Genomic DNA, 20,847 nt, shown 5'->3' with positions numbered 1-20,847 from the left:
GGTTCGCCCCTCTCGGCAAGGGGCTGGGAGCTAGCGCCCCCACGATCGCTGGCTGGGCCTCGCAAGGGACCCGGACCGGCGCAGGGTCACCACCTGAAGAGGAGCCAAGGATTGACGCCCACCATTCGCCGTCCACGACCAGAGGAGGAGCCGTGGGCAGGCTGGTTGTTCTCTAGGAAGGGTTGCAAAGGAAAGGCAACAAGGGCACGGGCTCAAGACGCCTTGCAAGCAGGCTTGCTTCTCCGGCTGACCCCGCGTCAGGGGCAGCATGCAGGTTCAGGATGCTCAAGGCCAGCGATGAAGTCAAGGCCGGAGGAGGTTGCTTCTCAGGGGACTCCGTGGGCTTGGCAGGAGGGATCCTGAAGAGACACTCGTCTATGGCGATGTATTTTCTATGCTTCAACGGCTGAAAGGTGCGACCACTGCAGCTCGAATACTCCTTCCTCTTGCGGAGCACAGCGAAGTCCATGCGGAACCGACCTAGGTGCTGCATGTGGGGCCCAGCATGGGGCGAGGCTGGAGTAGCACCCAGGCAGTCGACCTCAGGAGCTCCGGCCTCAGGAGCCGCAGGCTGCATCTCCCCCTCAACGACCGCCTCAGGGCGAGCTTCATAAGTTTTGGAGGATGAAGCCTCGGGAACCTCAAGCGGCGTCAGCATCTTGACACCCGCGCCTCCAGCCTCAAGCGATGCTTGCCTCCCCGCACCCGCTCTCACGGCAAGCTCGGTGCTGGCGGCAAGAAGGAGAGCCCCAACGACAGGGTTCTCACGAGACCCCACAAGGCCAACTGGGCGTAGCCCCCACTCGTCAAAGCAAGGCATCTGTCCCGTGAACTCGACCCTGTTCGAGCAGAGATACACGAGGCTACCCTCTTGCGGCATATCGCCTGGCGAGGGGTTGCCAGTCAAGACTTCAAGCACAGTCATCAACGCTTCGGGAAAAAGCTCCGACTCTTGAAGCCTCATGCGATCCTGGTCACCGGCCAGGGCCCACATCGGTCGGGAATGGCGCTGGAGAGGGGCAATGCGACATCACAGGAACTCCTTCACCACCCGGGGTGCAGTCATGCCGAGATCTTTCAACCTCTTCAGTCGGAACCAAAGGAAGGAAAGGCGAGGGCTCACGAGCCTCTCATAGCCCCAGCCAGGGTTTGGGACAGCAGGCGACGATGGAGGCGAGAACATGGGGATGTGCACTCTGACATCAACGTACACCCACCGCATCCGAAACCGGCTCATGGACGGCGGGAAGTCAAAGTCAATCCCCGAGGCGGCCATCTCTGCCACAGCCTGGAAGATCACGAATCCCAAGCACTGCGAGGGGTCGGTCAGGGGCAGCGAGAAGAAGTGGCATAGGAGGGCGACGGAAGGAGTAATGCCCACCATGGCTTCACAAACAAAGGCGAAGACGGCGAGAAGGGTTACGGATTGGGGATCAAGATGCATCATATGGATCTGATATGGGAAAGCACTGCATTGAAGAAGGAGGAGAAAGGGTGAACCAGGTCAGCCCATAGGGCATCGACGAAGAACCGAACCTCGGTGACTGTCCTGTCAGTGGAGGCGCAGGACACAGGCCAAGCCATCGTCTTTCCACACTCGTTGAAGCTGGAAGCGAGCGCAGGGCAGACCTTGCCCATGGCCTCTAGGTTGAGCACCAGCGACCGGCCGACGGCGGGCTCGATTGTCGGGGGCGGACTAGCTAAGGACAAAGGCTTCTTCCCCTTTTTCACATTGGTCGGCGCCATGGCAATGGAGGGGGCAGAGCTCAAGTCAGATTGGGAGCGGAAACTGGAGCTCAAGGAAGAAGGGGGAATAGGAAGCACGCTGCCTGCGAGGAGGAAATAAATGTGTAGGGTGCCATTGCCGAATAGCCAGGCGGATATTGGGGCAGCATCGGGAAGCGGAGACGCCCACGTCCAATCAGTCGCCACGCGTCGACCAAGGCCGCATGCTGTTGGGGCCCGTGGCGCTCCGCACTTGCCCTTTCGCTTTGCTGCTAAGCCAAGTCCGAGTGCACCTTGGGCCCGGGGGCTACTGTCGGCATTCTGGGAACGGGGGTCCCCAGACTTTCCTTCCTGCGGCCTGCTGCGTGGCTCAACCAGTGGCCCAGTGCGGCCCATCTTCATTAACCAAACACTCAAGACCCTCGCGAGGGGCCAAGCCTCGCGGGGCATATGACACAAGGCCTCCTCAGGAGTGGCCTCACCAGGTAGGCTCGCGAGGAGGCGGAGAGATCAAGTCAAGGGGTACCTCGCGAGGTTCCCGTGATGCAAGCCATGACGACCGAGGCCAGGCGGGCACCAGCACATGCAGTGTCCTCATTTCCTCTTTGGTGCTAAGGGGCAAGCGTAGGCGCGGAGTACCGAGGCATCAGGCAAAGGTTTCCATGTCGGTGCAACAAGACCAAGATCAGCAGGACGGCAGGACGGATGTCACCGTGGAGCCCAAGACAGCGTCACCACCAGCGCCTTTGGCAGGCGAAGAACACCTTTAGTCAGGATAGCTTGTACTAGATGTCCCCTTTCAAAATGGCCGTTGTTGAATCCCTTCCCGCTCAATATTTGGGAAGAGGACCAGGGCCTCTATAAATAGGGCTAGCCACCACAGTAGAAGGGACGAGTCGAATCCTTCCAAAGCAGAATACCACACCAGCTCAAGAACACCCCTCCTCACGAGGCTGTTCTTCCCTTGTACTGTTCATCATCAGCCATCCGTGGTATTGCAAGGGGAGAGCGCAACACTAGTCCGGATCTGGCTATAACCCTAGATTCCGAACACACTGATATCATCGGGGGCTCAGCCACCGTAATAACACCGTAGGCCCATCTTATCATGGCAGTCATTGTCCCATGGACCGAACCATTCTTAGCCTGCCTTAATAGGTGAGAACTCCCTGAGGATCAGAACGAGGCACGCCACATTGTTCGGTGCTCGAAAGCCTACAAGGTTCACAACGGAGAACTCTACAAGAAAAGCGCTACTAGAGTACTTCAAAGATGTATCTCCGAGGAAGAGAGGCGGCAGCTCTTGGCTGAAATTCATGCCGGTCTCGGTGGTCACCACGCCGCGGCTTGGGCCATTGTCAGCAAGGCCTTCCGTACATGTTTCTATTGGTCGACGTCCCGAGAAGACACACAGGATCTTGTCCAACGTTGCGTTGGATGCCAGCTTTTCACCAACCAAAGCCATATGCCACCCACCGCTCTACAAACAATCCCCATCACTTGGCCTTTCGCGATCTGGGGGCTTGATATGGTCGGACCCCTTAAAGGAGGAAGCCATAAGAAAAAATATTTGTTGGTCATGGTGGATAAATTCACTAAGTGGATAGAGGCCAAACCAGTTAAAATGGCCGAAGCCGAACCAGTGATAGAGTTCATATCTGGTGTTGTGCACCGTTATGGTGTTCCTCACAGCATCATCACCGATAACAGATCTAATTTCACAGTCGATGAGGTGAAAACCTGATGTGCTAATCTGGGCATTAAGCTCGATTACGCCTCCATCTATCACCCACAAACAAATGGTCAAGTCGAACGAGCCAATGGTCTTATTATGATAGGCATTAAGCCTAGACTAGTGCAGTCTTTGAAAGAACCAGACAGGCACTTGGTCGAGGAGCTCGACTCCATACTCTGGGGGCTGCGGACGACGCCCAATCGCACTACCGGATATACATCTTTCTCATGGTGTACGACGCAGAGGCTGTGTTACCCTGTGACATTATTCATGACTCACCTCGAGTGCGCATGTATGAAGAGAGAGAGAGAGAGAGAGAGGCCGAGCTTGATCGGCAGGACATCTTAGATGCCCTGGAGGAGGAGCGCGACGTCGCAAAAGCCCATTCCGCCTTTATTCAACAACAAGCCCGCAGATACCAAAGAAGAGAAGTACGGGCGAAGACTTATAATGTTGGCGAACTCGTTCTATGCTTGCCGGAGAAGAAAAAGGAGGAACTCAAGCCCAAGTGGGAGGGGCCCTTCATCATTGATGAAGTTCTCACTGGAGGAGCGTACTGCCTGCGTGATGCATTAGATAATCGCCTAGAGCCGAATCCGTGGAACGCGGCCAGACTCCGAAGATTCTAGGCCTAGCACTAAATTCTTTGTTCGTCTCCTTCTCCCTTTTGTTTCCATTATCCTTTTCCTCTCTTTCCGCCTTTTCTCTTTTGTTCAAGCCTTAAAGCTATCGTGCGGCCAAACCGTGCACCTACGACGTACCCATCCTCAAATATGTACGTCCATTATACCTGGGGCTTCTTGCACATAAACTTATTATTATTATTGTCCGAGCATTAAGCTCAACACATATGTGTCTTTTCCTCGTATGTACGTTTTCTTCATCATTATATGCATCGATATGACTTAAGTTTTTGCAAAGCTAGGTTGCCTGGCTCCTATGCTTATGCCCTACATTCCCGTTAGTTCGGCTAGGGCATAAAGGGAGCACCTCTGCGATTGTTACTGTCGAGTTATCCAGATGTGTACCTCATACTGGGTGAAGCCGAAAGCTAGCGTTCGTAAGGGAATATTCGGTCAGCCGACTAAAGATGTTTTTTACTCAGTAAACTATGAACCACCAGATGTTAGCGCATGCTTACCTAGGGAAAGGAACCCTTAACGGAACTATTCTCTCTGGAAGATGTTTATTACAATCACAATGTAATATAACATAGCTAGCCGGATACTTGTCTGTTCAAGCAACTATGACTCCTATGCCTGGTTTCCATGCATACCCTGGTTTCTTTTGCCGCTCAGGTATTCGGAAACACTCCGCACCCTTGGGTCCAGAGGTCGAAGCGAAAAGGTCTGCCATGACAATTATTTTACAATCCGGCTAGGGTCAAATATGTCATGGAAAGTACATAGTCATTTGGACTCAAAAATTTCCTCTTCTATGCCGTCCAACGGGTTGTCTAGCTTACAATCCTCTTGAGAATATTTTGCGGCTACTTTTACCTGGTCATATACCAAACTAACGGTAATTGCCTTTCCATCTGACCCTAAAGGTCCGACCCGGGCCATATGATTCGGATCAAGCTTGGTATACCGTGTTTTCACCATGGCCCAGGCCTCTCGCGCACCTTCCTGGCAGGCCGATATCTTCCATAATCGGAAGTGCCGCCACGCTCCCTTGAATAGTTGTACAAGCTCCTCCATACTTCCTGGAGGGGAGGCGGATGGCCATAAGGCCTTGGCGATACTTTGCATCGTGTGCCAAGCTCTCTCGTGCATTTGCGACAACTCTTGTAGCAGATCATCCAAAGATTCGGACATCTCCTCTTCGGGACAGCCAGTCAGCATACCTACAGACATAACTCTGTCAGTTCCTTTCCTCGCCAAATTACGCGAAGGTAAGTTTGAAAACAAACTAAATATGCCGGCTCGCAGCCTCTTATTCTCCTTTACGGAGTCAGCCAGCTGGGCCCGCACATCTTTCAGTTCTTCGCCCAGCTGTGTGTTCGAATCCTGGTGTTTGTTTTTCTCCTCCCTAACCCTTGTCAGTATATGTTCGCACGCGGCCAGTGGCCTTTTGGTTTATGGTTCACCCGCTTGTGCGACTTCCGGCGCCTCTCCCGGATGATCTGACGATCCGACCATAAGACATGCAACTGTGTTAGCATTGCTGGTATATAATTCGGTTTTTTCCGATGGAGGGACACATTACCAGGCGATGCCTTGTTGGATTTCTCCAGTTCGGCTGTTGCAGCAGCTAGCTGGGTCCGACACTTTTCTAGCTCTTGAGAGAACAGGTCGTTCTTCTCTGTGAGCACCTGTTTATACAATGATCCTTAAATCAGTTGGATCAACTGTTTGAAGTCTCAGGGGCTACTGGTATATCATTATCAGATTTGTACAAATGTGTACTTACCCGGATATCTTTCAAATGTTGGTCCGTGGCTCTGGCAAGCCCATCTCGAGCAGCTCGTATGTATGCATTAACCGAGCTGAAGGTGTTGAATGCCTCTCTTGTAAAGCCGGGGTCTCGAAGGGCGGCCCGCCGGCGCCGATGATTCATGGCGCTTTCCACTTTAGAGTTAGTAACGGATACATCATCTGAATCCTCCACAGAAGGACAATCCGACATCGCTCCCACGTCAGCCTTTGTCTTAAGGCCGAGTCTAGAATCTGGCTGGTGCAGGCATGGCCGGCAGGATCCCCGGACATAGTCCGACAAATGTTCTTCCTAATAAAACACGACGGACAATGTCATACTTCGATGTGACTGCCAAGGAGTGTATTTAAAAAGCCATACCTCTTTGATGAAAGCTCGGACGTGTTTTCATTTGCCTTCCTCTTCGAAGGCCTGCCCGGCATAGGCGCTTCTCTCTTGTGAGTCGCCTCAGGTGTAGTATGGCGCGCCGAGCGCCTCCCCTTTGGAGCATGAGGCAGTGCGGTGGGTGAGGCGTAAGAAGGAAGCTCTTTTAGAAGAGATGTCTCCAGGTTACTTACATGTGAGGCAGGCAGAAGACCAGGATAGTCGGTGGTGATGGCCACTTCCATGCCGTCATAGCTCACCTGGTAGAATACCCCATCCTCGATCTCCATGAATATATCCGGATCCTCTTTGAATCCGGAATAAAGGTCCCGGTTGTGGTCGGCTGGCTATGGGGAGGGGCTGTGGAGCCCCTTGGTGATCTTCCGCCATTCTTGTCACAAATGGATGGATTAATGTCCATGGAAGGTGACTCGAGGAGTAGAATGAGTAGAGTAGTGGGATTGGAACTCACCGAGCTAGGAGGATTATACATGGAAAATCCATCTCGGTGCTTAATATGAGTGAACTCCTCTTTCTCCCCTTTGTATAGTCCGAACCCTTCTGACTACAGCGGGAGGCGTCATCTTCCCCATTATAGTGCCACATGGGAAACCTTTTGTATTGGACTGGATGAACCCCTCGTACTATGGAAGTCGCCATTACCTCGACTATTGATAATCCGGACCGGGCGAGCGTCTTTATCTTGCTCATCAATTGATGGACTACCACGCTATCTTCCTCCTGAAGGCTCCGAGGGCGCCAGCTCTGGCGCTTCTTTAACGGAACACTTGAAAATTCGGGGAGACCCATTCGGACTGCGTCGGGAAGGGAGACATCCTCAATATAGAACCATTCAGAAGGCCACTCTTCGGATGCCTTCTTCGGCGTACCAGACAGGTATTCGGTCCCGGTGATGTGCCATACCTCGGCTCCGCCCACTTCAAATATTGATCCCTCTTGGCTACAAGGGACGAGGCAGAATAGTTTCCTTTCAAAATGGGCCTCACAACCCAGGAATAGCTCACAAACAGCAACGTAACCTGCGATGTGCAGGATGGAGGCAGGAGTGAAATTGTGCAGTTGGAGGCCATAATACTCCAGAAGCCCTCGGAGGAATGGGTGGATTGGAAATCCAACGCCTCTTAACAAGTAGGGAACGAAGCACAGTCGTTCCCCGCTGGATGGATTGGGGAAATTCTCCGCTTGAGCCTCACCGTCGAAGGAAGCCAATCCGGCTCGAACGGAGACTAGATCCGCAGGGGGAAGAAATCCCTGTGTCTGCAGCTTCACTAGCCGACTGTGGGATACATAACATTTCCCCCAATCGCCTTTTCCGGGGCCGTGGGGGTGGGAGGATGAGCTAGGAGCGCTAGCCATATTGAAATGGTTTCTGCTGGCAAGCTCCAAGGATTCCTCGCTTGGTGTGGAATGGAGCTGAAGATCCCCATCTCTTTAATAGACAACTTTCTTATATGGTCAGGGTGGTATGTGCAAAAATACCCCGACTTCTCGTATTCGCTTGACACATGGAAGCTAAAAGTCATGAAGGTGCGGAAGCCAATGTGCGCGACATTAAATGAAAAGCCGAATACTACTCTTTAAATCAGGTACTTTGAAGTAATCACAGGAGGAACCTGCCTTGCGATGCCGAAAACAATCTGCGTGCCGAATTCATCATCATTGAAAGACTCGTTCGGGGGCTATTGAGGGAGTCCTGGATTAAGGGGTCCTCGAGCGTCCGGCCTATTGACATGGGCCGGATTGATGGGCTGTGAAGATACAAGACCGAAGACTCTCACATGTGTCCGGAGGGGACTCTCCTTGGCGTGGAAGGCAAGCTTGGCGTCCGGATATGAAGATTCCTTTCTCTGTAACTAACTTTGTATAACCCTAGTCCCCTCCGATGTCTATATAAACCGGAGGGTTTAGTCTGTAGAGGCAATCATAATCATACAGGCTAGACTTCTAGGGTTTTAGCCATTACGATCTCGTGGTAGATCAACTCTTCTAATACTCATATTCATCAAGATCAATCAAGCAGGAAGTAGTGTATTACCTCCATAGAGAGGGCCCGAACCTAGGTAAACATCGTGTCCCCCGCCTCCTATTACCATCGACCTTAGACGCACAGTTCGGGACCCCCTACCCAAGATCCGCCGGTTTTGATACCGACAACCGCCGTATGCGCTCTGCCTCACACCAACGCTGCAGCAGCTTCAGCTCCTGCTATTTTCCCCAGATTAATGCCGCGCCCACCCTTCTTCCCCCTTAACTCAAGCAGCTCGACCTCTTAGACGTTGGCATCTCGAAGAAGTTTATGGAGCACCTGCTCCACAGCTGTACTGTGCTCGAGTACCTTCGTCTTCGGCAAATCCACAGGTTCATTAGCCTCCACATTGCCTTGACGAATCTCTGATGGATATATGTGTCTTGTTGGCCCTGCAACAAGACTTCAATTGGGAAGAGATCACTCCAGCTGTTCCACATTATGGTCATTGAGAATGCGCCTTTCCTTGATAGATTGCTTGTATCTGATCTAGAAGTTCCAACAAAAATCAGGGTCTTTGGCGCACCAAAATTGACAGCGTTGGTGTACTCGTCTGCCAAATTTTCCGAACTCTTTATTGGATCCGTAATCATTCAGGTACAACACTCATCTTCTTCTCTGTCTTCTTGAAATTCACATTTTTAAATTTCTTCTTGATGTATTTACGACTGTCATCTAGAAAATGATTCCCACAAGCTTGACCCAGTCTGTGCGGACAGTGAAGATCTTGGCAGTAAAATTTATCGGCCCCAATCTGGATTCCTTACATGCTTTCCGTGCACGGAGAAGCTAGTCATCGAGGTGAAACTTATTTCCTATTATTAAACGGTAATCACAATGTAGCTCAGTTTTTCGTAATTTTCCCAAATTATGACAAGTGTAGTGTTCAAAACTGCATCTACGCACTGCACCGAAAGAAATGGTTTTAGTATTTTTTTTCTCATGTGATCACCCTACATCATTTTTTGTTGTACTACTAGTAGCCTAGGTTAGTCATCGTGGCAAGTAACTTAGACTATTAACTCTATGGTTACCCTAAGAGTAAGTACTACCTCCGTCCTGGTTTACTCATCCTATTTTGTAGTATCAAAATTTGACCATAGATTTAGCTAACAAAATGTTAATGCATGTCACTAAAAGTTATATCGTTGGATTCGTATTTGAACATAATTTCAAATGGTATAATTTTTTATGACATGCATTGGCATTTTCTTAGGTAAATCTATGGTCAAAATTTTACATTAAATACGAGGTAGTACAAAGTGGGCTATAACGGCACTCCACTATGTAGGCCAAAACACGTGCCAAATTCACTTGTGATGCATTTGGCATCGATGCCCCTCCATTTCTCACATGGTGTCCCAATTTGGGTCACCTACTTTGCTCCGGTGCCAAATTACCTCACACAATGAAAAAACACTTGCGTGGGAGAGGGAGAGGACTGAGGCAATAAAAAAATACTTATTAGGGAGAGTGAGAGGCTGGTGTAGTTTGTTTGATTGATTTGTTTATACATGTGGGTCTATGTGCACAACGGTGCCAACTCTCTCACATTGCTAGAGCGGTGCCAAAATCTTTTTATTTGACATGGATGCGTATTATGTGGCAATACTTTTGAGAAATATGGCATCGGCCACATAGTGGAAGGCAACAAATGCCCAAGCTCTTCACATGCTCCTAGGTAAATGAGAGGAAGGAGAAAGAGAGAGTGAAAAATATCACTAGCCAACCAACCCTATCGTATGAGCGAATGATATTGGTACCTCGTGATGACACGACAATCTTATACAGCGAGCTGCTCTAATATGTTCTCTTCTTTTGTAGATTAAAAAGACCCAAAAGTGAAAAATGTGTTGCACTATAACAATCTCATCGAATGCCTTGATCTCCATCTTACAGAAATTGATTTGATCGACTACCGAGGCAGCACATCTGAGATTAAATTGGCCAGGTTCTTTGTTCTGGACGCTAGTGTGCTCAAGGTAATGAGGTTTGACGTTCTCTAGCGCAACAATGAATGGTGTGTTGATCACTGCAAGCATCTAAGCCTAAATGATAAAGTCTCTGTAGAAGCTGAATTTGTTTTTGAAACATCAAGTCGCTAGAGACTCAAAAATTTATTTTCCCATTAGTGACTTGTCAGGGCGGTGGATTTTAGTTTGTACGATAATGCTGCATCCACCTAAAGTAACGAAAGTTCTTACGTAAACTTCCTAATAATTCCCTCGTCGTAAGTGCAACATTGCTCCTAACATTTGTAATATTAGTTTGAAACTTGTATATTGATGTGGTCCTATTCTTGCGTTTTCAAAATCCTGCAAATCAAAGAGGTCCTGAGTTGGTGATGATGGTGTGCCTGCCATCTTTCACCAATAGCCGTTGGATCTAGATCTGACGCATAGAAAGCAAACTTCTACAGTTTTGCAAAAAGATGCCCGAATTTGTTCCCTATTTACAAACAACTCCTTGTCTCTCACAATCAGCCTTACCTCCTTCCCACCACATCTAGAAGGCCATGGAACAATCTGGCACGATGGCTGCTGCCGGTGCCGTCCACCCCCAATCTTAGTGTTCTGTGCAATGCATGAGCATCTTACTCGTATAAGAAAAGAGTAGAGATACTCGTGGCAATGCACGGTAAATTATGTCGAACACGACTAGTTGTAAGCAGGCTAGCTCTACAGCCATGATGATAGTGACTGCACATAATGAGGCTAACTTTGGTATGCCGAACACTGCGCCTACACTCAGGTGTCATCTCCGGCGCAGAGTCTTGTCACTTCACTATGAGGAGTAATTTGAATAATGGGTAGTACAATACTAGTACTACATTGGTAGTACTACTACTAGTTTAGCACCACCATCTGGATTTAGTAGTACTACCACGTTCGTTTGGATTTAGTATTTGACTAGCAATATCTAGTAATGCATGTCACAAAAAATATACTACTCCCTCTTTAAATAAATACATGGAGTATTGTTTTATTTTGTTTTGAACGTAGTTCCTGATGATATTATACACTCTCCCTTCTGGTACATAGCTCAAATCTGAAGTCTCATCAATCAGACTACTATTGTACTCCCCGAGCGCTCAACTTGGTAAGCTACCAACAAAAAATTCCAATCAAAGACTACTATTGTACTCCCTCCGTACTGGTGCATTAGTCACGTTATGAAAGCCAAATAATCCCAAAACTTTTAGGCGAGGTGCATTAACTACCCACATCATTCCCTGTTTTTTCCACGAAAAAAGAAATCACCCAATAGGAGACGTGGGGTGCGTATGCATTTAATGACTTGAGACTACTAGACCTCTTCTAATGGAAAGGTGCTTAGAAGAGGTGCTAAGTGCATTAAATAGCTTAGCAACTCAACTCACCAATGCATAGGTGCTTGACTTGTTGTTGCTAAAACTCACTGCATTTAATGGTTTAGCACCTAAACTCTTCCACGCATTGGTCAACTTCTTTCATTTAAGTGGTTTGCCTAGGTTCATGTGCTTGGCATTGGTTCTTCCTAGGGTCACCAAAGTGCTCTCTCTCCTCCTTAATTACTGTGCCATGTCATTTTTTGCCTATGTCGCATGCTTAGCAACTTTTCACCATGGAGCACTAGGAAGGGCCTTAGCACAACATTTTTGGTTACATGCATTAACATTTTACTAGTTAAATCAAAGGTCAAAATTTGGCGCAAAATGCAAAGGGGACCAATAAACCAGTAAACATCAAAGTTCTCTTGTTTTGCCCCAACTTGGTGTCGGTGAGATGACTATACTGCACCGGCACGGAGGGAGGTCCAAGGAGTAGATGGCCAACACACACGTGAAGGCAAAGCAGTCTGCACTTCTCATATAAAGGCTCCCCTTAGTCCAATCTATGAAATCCTACGCACATACGCACCCTAAACAAGGGCAAGAATGATCACTCCAATTGCAATATCAGTTGACTAGAAGCTAGACCCATGGAGGCGATGAGCGCGAGCATCAGCCAGCTGTGCCAGATGGTCCATGATGTCGGCTTGCAGCCCAACACCGAGGCACGTCTCCAGGTCGTGCTTGAGGCCGCTAGGGCGAGAGGCCTCTTGGACGACAATTTTGTCTCCTTATTCGACGAGGTCCTCGTCGGCTTCCTAGACAAGTTCACCATCGTCAAGAAGATCGCGGACGACCTTGACATACGCCTCCAGCCCACGTGCATAGGCTCAGCGACGCCCGCCACCTTCAATGGCCTCTATGGTGACAACCTCTTCGATACACTGGCGGCCCTGCGACTGCCGACCGTCGCGCAAGAGAATGTCCAACTCAAGGTCATGCTCGCCGCGTAGCGCCTGGCGCAGCAAGACACCATCGACATAATCACCCATGTTTATGTGCAAATCGTCCACAAGGACTACTACGTGCAAGAGGAGGACGATAGGACACTGGCCTTCTTGGACCGTAGGGCAACCTTGGACGACATTGTTCAGAAGCACGTTGAGCTCGCCGCCAATGCCGCTACTCCTCACACATCGGTTGGTGGCCTGACACACTAGGGCGTGAGGATGTCGTTGATGGATTCATATGTATCTTTATCTTTCCGTCAAATCCATGCAGTAGTATATTGTACTACTAGTAATTATCTTACCTTTCACATCAACTTCATAATTTTTGTACGTACTCCATGCATGAACCGCGCCAGAACCAGACTTCTCATTACTCTATGGAAAATTGTTATTTCTATCTATTAGTTGTGCCATGGAGCAGAACCAAATTTTACAAGTTACAAGTTCAAAAGGAAAACATGTCGTGTTCGCGTCGCACCCCCACACGGTTGGGCCAGCACGCTTCTCAAGGGGGAATGCATGTTGTGTTGCATTTTCACTTACAAGTGGGACCGCAGTTGAGCAAACCGACTAACGGCAAACCCCCACCCCGCCACCATGCAATGGCTAAGAAAATAGGAGGGAGAAGAGATGGCTGTATCACGGACTCAAAAATAATTGTTGTCAGATGGGACTCGTGTGGGTGGCGTGTGCCGTACTGCCAGACTTAAATGATAGTTATGGCCCATGCGACCCCACCATATCAAGGTACTGGTTACGTAGAGCGAACACATTATCTCTCCAGGAGTACGGTACACCACTAGTACTACTCACATTCTCGCAAAATTTCCTGGAGTCCATGCTCCGCCCTCCTCTCTCTCTTCTCAGCCGGCCAGCAGACGCGTGGAGCCCATCGTCTATTTGCTCACATGGTGGTCCCACATGTCAGTGAAAACGCAATACGACCCACTGAACTTGCACATCTTCCACGTCGACGTGTTGGTGATGAAAAACAAATCCAATAAAGATCTTCGGTGGCCGCTTTTGGAGTTACTCAAGAGTAAGATTCTATTTACGGTTTAACGCAAGATACACATCATGTGGCTTCAACTAGCACTACATTTTCTTGCATGACACGACTTGGATGCTGGATGTCCCACGTGTCGGCAAAAGGAGGAAGAACTCGACCAAATATTCGCCACATTTAGACCGGAGGAGTAGTAAACACGGCAAGCCTTGCGCCTACATCATACTACATACAAGCCCACCTTACGCAGTCACGCTATCACCATATTTCTCGGCCTCTGTGCGACACCTAGCTCTAGTTGATCTAACTAGAACTAACTATTGTGCTAGCATACTCCAATATTAGGTTGGCTCTATGTGATGTGGCAACTTCATATAACCGGATGCTGGCTATACTACTACGGTACTCACACTCCAAGAAGTGACTCGAAAACCATTCATAAATTGAGTTTATGACATGCATATGCAAATGTACCATTCATTACATACAACAAGTCATCAACACACAACGACAACAAGGATACATGTTGGATTATAGATTATTTCCAACAAAACATTCTAGTAAATACTAAAGTTTTCATCACACAACAAATAACAAGCAATGAAATGAACTTCAGCTCAACCAATCCTTGGCGTTGGATATACTTGCTTTGAACCATTGGTAAGCCTCTGGGAAGGGCCAGCTATTTTCAATATTGAGACGAATGCAAGACTGATCATCCAAGCTGAAGCGGCCTATATCGGGACGCATATTGGGATAGCCAGGGTAAGGAACCACCGCAATGTGCGAGGTATATATACAATTGTTTCTCATAAATGGTAGTAAAATTGTGTCAACAATAGCTGGATCACTTTTCGCCATCATTGGATAGGTTTGTCCAAGGAAGAGCGAGTTTTCTCCAAGACTATCAATACTGAATCAGGGAGAAGGTGTTGGTAGTAGCACACTAGTTTCCATCTCGAATACCCTGGAATGGATGTTGGAAGAGGTCCGGAGAGTGCGACCATGGGAGACAACACCTGCTTCCTTAGTAGTAACATCAACAGTGCGCTGTATACAGACAAGAAGAGGTGATCCATTGGAATAAGTTGCCAGGCGCCACCCAGTATATAGGTCCTGCTCGTCCTCATGCTCCTGATCATCACCATCGTCATCTCCCCCTTGGTTATAATTTTTTTCAAGTATAGGTGGTGGAATGTTCATAGGACCTTGGAAACACAAGAAGGATAATTAGTAAAGGGAAACTAGCTAACCTGCATGCATGTGGATGAAACAATTATAATTACGGTGGAAGACAAATGTACCGAAACCATAAGGATCCCGTGCAAAAATAGTGCCATGAGTGGTGGCAGCAAACACAAGACGCTCGTGTTGAATTGCATCACAGTACTCATCCATGTACGGAAATTGATTTTTGAGCAATATCCATCAAGGCGTGGAAGTAAGGACGACAACAAGCTTTTCGAAGATAGAAACAACTTCATATTTTGTGTAATTCAAAGAGCGGTTGGGAACTCGACAAATTGCTATCTTCCGTAGATGACAGTCGCCATGATCATATTTGACCGTATGTAGATCATTTGTGTGCTCAACCTTAGGGTACTCTCAGATTTTTGGAAGTGGAAACCACTGACGAGTGTACACATTCACAAGTTCCCACTCGCAATTGTACCCAATATAAACAACCCAATCTCCATTTGCGCCTACCCAAGCCTTACCCTTAAGTGATGGCATCATAACATCACACGTATCATTATCAAGCGACATCAACTTGCACAAAGCGAGGCTTCCGTCATCCGCGTGCCAGCGAGCAAGGTCATGGCGAAGAAGATAGGGGAGATCAAACCACTCCTGGATCCTGGGGTTCTTTGTAATGAGGTTATTAGTTGAGTTGAGAATGGTCTTGAACAAACCTGCCATGCTAGCTGAGGTGATGACGTCGCACCGATCAATGAGTTCCTCCACCACATCATCTTTTAGATCAGGGCAAGAATAATGGGGTCGTTTCTGGCCTGTTCCCTCCATGGAGAAGACGATCGAACAATGATAGAAGGAAGGGTGAAGGAAAATGGAGGAGGGAGGAAGAGCGTGCGACAGCAGTTCCAAATCGAGAGGGAAAGGCGAAGAGGCGGTGGACAGTTCCACGGTACAAGAAGAGGCGCCCTGGCCTACATAGACGTCCATTCGGAAATTGTACAAAAGGACTCGCGGTCGTCTCACTGACATGTTGGAACTGGACCACATGTCAACGAAACATGGTGTGTCATTTCTCGTGCAAAATGCGATCTGGCCTCGTTGGCCCGAGGTGCCGCATTATTTCTTGACTTTAATTTTTTAATGGCGTGCCGTTCAGTTTTGAAGCACAACTAACTGGTACTGTATGCAGAGAAAATATAAACTACTCTACCACTACTCCACCTCTAGTACTAGTATCAAAAAAGATATATAGGCTGGAGCTTTAGCACTTGCTTGCTAAGGGCTGCCCACTTGCTTCTCACACTATCACGCTCTCTCCAGATCTAAAAAATACGGCCTCTCTCTCCCTCCTCATCGGTTGTCACATATCCACCGGGGAAGAAAAGGAAGTGCAGCATTGACGCACTCATCGTCGGCGAGCGAGGTCACACACTGATGACAAGGCCGTCCTCTCAGACCTAGCGCCCACACGGGATGGCCTCCGTCCCCAAGCTCTCTGTTGTAGTGTGTGCGGAGGACGACGACGACGAGCAAAGCCACTTCCCGCCGACCCTCGGGTATGCTACCTATTTTTGAACCATACCCTTGTTCTATTGCCCCATTTGCCACGTCGCTGCATGTGGATCTTTTTCCACTCCAACTTCTTCCTAATTGGCTATCCTCTGTTCTGCTGGTCACGTAGACGATAACCTTAATTTGCACTATTAAAGGAAACCCAACTTCATGCAGACTAATCCATGTCTAGGTTGAAAGGAAATGAAAGGAGAAACTACTGTCGAAGAGACTAGCCATCGAACCTATATCTAGGTTGAAAAGGGGAAATCAGTAGCTAAGGAACGAGTCTCGTGTCTCTTGGTTGAAAAAGGGTGAAAAAGTGTAGAAATGCATGAGAACGTAATAGAGAATGACTAGGTCGATCGGTTTGTTGTCCTCACATAGGAAAAAGGTGGCTAAATAGAACAAAAATGGGATGTAATCCACATATGCTGCCTGGATATTTTTTGCTCTGGGCAACCATACCTCTCTCACCACTCTATGCGTCCGTGGAGGTACATCATACTAGTGCGCCCACTGTCCGAATGGGCCTCCCATGCTCTTATTGCCACTTTTTTGTTGTTAGTATAACGCCAGTGGTAAAGTCAAGCAATGCTACTGCTAAAGTGATGCCACATTTAACTAATACCGCACTTAGTCTAATGCCATCGATAAATTTAAGCAATGCCATTTAATGTCACTGGATTCTTTCAGGGTTAGCTATTGATTGTGGATGTATTAAAGATTTTTCAGCTAAGGCATTCTAATGTTGTTGCATAGCCAGTATACCAACGATGAAACTTGTTACTACCTTCAGATTTTTGCACTATTAATGCCTATAGATTACATACCTCACTTTCATGAGATAAGTCATTTTTTTGTACAGTGTCACAAAAATGCCAAGGCGCTGATATCATTTTATTTTGGTTAAACTGCACAAAAAATTATGAAGACAAGAGGAAAGGTCAAGAGTGGGCACCTCCTCCTCCGGCTGTTCTCTTGATTCGTTCGATCAACTTTTTATGTTTGATCGATTATTAAGATTAGGATAGCAATTTTGATGTCCCCTCGAGTTTGAAAAGATATTTACCTTGAAGGTACATGGTTTGCAAATTTTTTATACTGTCATTAGTTAATAATGCTAGTTACCTTCAGACTTTTTGATTTGGTTTAATGCTGTTGCACAGTTAGTATACCAATGCTGAAACTTGTTACCATTACATTTTTTATTGTTAATGCTTATAGAAATCTTCCTGTGCTAGCTTATGGAAATCTGTTCGGTAAAACCATTGCACTATACACCATAATAAAAAACTACTCTACTGTTTCACTAGCCACTGGATTAGTGTATATTTGTACTATTCAAATGGTATTGCATTAGCGTATGGACATATATAAAGTGTGGCAAGCTTTCCCAAATATGTGCTCGAGAAAACTACTACCCATTTTCCTAAATACTAGACGTTTGGGTACTTTAAATTGAACTGTGAAAATGTCTTATATTAAGGAACAGAGGGTGTAGAGTTCACTCAAATTATCCCGGTAAAGCTAGTCACACCTTTGTTAAAACTAATGTTTATTATGTTATCGGAGGAGGTCTATATGTTTGTCTCTAATGCCTATCGATTACATACCTGACATCATCATGTAATGTTAAGTCATTTCTTTTTGTATAGTGTCACCGAATTGTCATACCTGAGATCATGATGTAATGTTAAGTCATTTCTTTTTGTATAGTGTCACCAAATTTTCAAGGCAGTGATGGCATTTTATTTTAGTTGAACCGCACAAAATATGCTAAAAAGAAGAGGAAATGTCAGGAATGTGTCAGTTTTTAAGAAAATACTATGTATGCCTTCCTGACATCAGCCGATGTTGCCTTATTTATTCCTTTAAATAGTGGTTAGACACAGTCTTGCTTCCTTTTCCCATTAAGAAATTGGAATGCTTATATTTTTGAGTCTATGCTTCAACTAGTGTCACTTTTATAGTAATCACACTTTCAATATCTATGCAAACTGGGATGCTCGATTTTAGTGGAACTACACAAAAAGTCCAAATGGTTCAACATTAGGAGCATGTTTTCTTCCGAACCTTTATATCCAATTGGTGGCACTATGAGCTGTTCATTACGAAGGTACATGGTTTGATACTATATTGCTACTCGTTTTGTACTATCATTAGAGAGTAATATTAGTGGTTTGCATGTGTATTTATTGGCAGGGTGGACCTACATTGGAGGTGCAGCACATGATTCAATGATTGGATGCTCAATTTCGGTTGTATCGATTTAACCTCTTCCATCACTGCGAACCTGGATATCCTTGGTCTGATGAAGAATAGGCACTATATTTCTGCTTTGTACCAGCAAATCAATTTAGTACGAAATTGTCCAGGGCAAAACATGACAGTATCAAATTGTCCAGTGCAAAACTGACAGATGCTAAGCGGAAGAGGCGTGTTTAAACCGAAAATACAAGGTAGGGCATATCTTTACTAGCTGCTTGATATTTGTGCAGACAGATGTCTGCCCGTTGCTATTTGGCAAACTAACAAAGTGACCACAATTTTGGTGGAACTACACAAGAGAATAGTATAGTCACTGCGTGCAGTGCCATTTGAAAATAGACACAGAAAGATTGGATAGTCACTTCATGGACTGCACAAAAGTAGTGATGTACTATTTATTGGCCAAAACTAGGTGCTTCATTGCTTTGGTCTGACTATACAATGGGCATCATTTTTCCTAAGTTAAAGTTTGTATTCCGAAAATAGTCTCGCCATGTGATCGAGAGAAGACCAAATCATATTATAGTGGATATTCCTCCATCATGTGTGGTTCATTCTCATGGTTCCAGCTGTTGGTGAAACCACTTACGTTTGCAAGAGGAATTGTAGACTTCCCGAACAAATTTGTCTTTCACTCTGTACTGAATGTTGACCCAGAGAAGCATCCATGTTTGTAGGAAGAACATATGTTTTTTTCTATATCTTTGCTTTTGGAGCTACATATCTGTATATGATCTGTGAATCATTGAGATGCATTAACATGTTGCTAGTTGGTTGTGAATTTGGGCTACCAATGTGAACATATTAAAATGCCAGGCATGTGAGTCTCGTGTGGACAACATGATCCATATTTTTGTGTTCTCAGTGTTTACAAGTTACTAGCAGTTCCTTATTTCTGTCCGCTCAGTGTTTACAAGTTACTGATCGATCACTAGCTAGCCTACTAATATGCTCCTGGTAGTTTTAGTTGTGACGCAAGATCCAAAGGTGGCAGTTTTTTGAATAAAAATGCCTACATCTGAAGAAACTCACAAGCTATTCTGAAGAAAATGCCATGCGAATCTGAAGAAACTGCCAGCAAAAATGTTCGCAAATGCCTTATCTCCCAGCGAACGCTCATCAGCTAATGTGATCCTCCACATACACTATCTGACCTACTCGATCCTACACGTACACTATTCGACCTAATCGATACTACACGAGTAAATAGCGGATCACGCACGTACTACCTCCTTTCCGGTTTGTAGGGCTCAATTCAAAAATCTCACCAACCAAGGTAGATTATGAGTGGTGGAATAATTTTTGACAAGGAGGGAGTTCCTCATATGGATGATTCGATTTCTCTCGTCTGACCGTCATGCCGATGTGCGACCCAGCACGGATAGGATGCACCACTGACGAGACGAGACGACACATCAGTTTTCCAGTTTTCCCTGATAAGCTGGCGTGCTAAGCCATGCCTACTTATGCATTGAATTCTGTTGACCGTCGCGTTTCCCGTGACATGCTACTTCACCTACCTTCTGCCTATAATTACTGGTTCCCGACGTTCTCCGGTAGCACTGTCACCCAACTCGCCTTATCGGCTCCCCTCACAACCCCCATCGGCCCGACGTCGCTCGCCACTTGCCCCCGCTCTCACCATGTCTGTCATGCCCCTGACCGTCCGCAATAGGCGATGCCAGAGGCGCTTACCGCCGAAGCATGTGTCTGGTTATTCAGGGCAAGGAAGATGGAGGGAGGAGTCATTCTATCGGTCTTTAGATGGTATTGCAGAGTATGTGGACTTGTTGGAGCGCGACCGCCTAGCTGAGGAGCAGCGTATCGCCGATTTGCACCGCCAGCGTGGCATGGAGAAGCAGGGCACCGCCACTTTGAGTCACGAGAAGAGTGCCCGCGACTGGGTCGACTACATGGAGGCCGGCGCCCGACAAATAGCCCTAGAGGCTGTCAGGTACGCATGTGTGTGCGACGTCGAATTTTAGTACCAGGTCGTCAAGTGGGTTTCCCGCTTAGAAGCCGAAGCTTCGATGGACCACGCCGGCATGGAAAGGGCCAACACGCGCGAGATACACGCCCTATCGCACCTCCAGCAAGTCCAAGGCGAGGAGGAGGACGTCGGTAATGAGAAATGGGCTATACATTTTTAAAACACATCAAACCAACAATTAGTTTCAAATACCCATTTTTTTCATT

The sequence above is a fragment of the Triticum dicoccoides genome, chromosome 4B, assembly GCF_002162155.2.
Source record: "Triticum dicoccoides isolate Atlit2015 ecotype Zavitan chromosome 4B, WEW_v2.0, whole genome shotgun sequence".
Lineage (NCBI taxonomy): Eukaryota > Viridiplantae > Streptophyta > Magnoliopsida > Poales > Poaceae > Triticum > Triticum dicoccoides.
The sequence above is the reverse complement of the archived record's forward strand: the minus strand, read 5'-3'. Positions refer to the sequence as shown.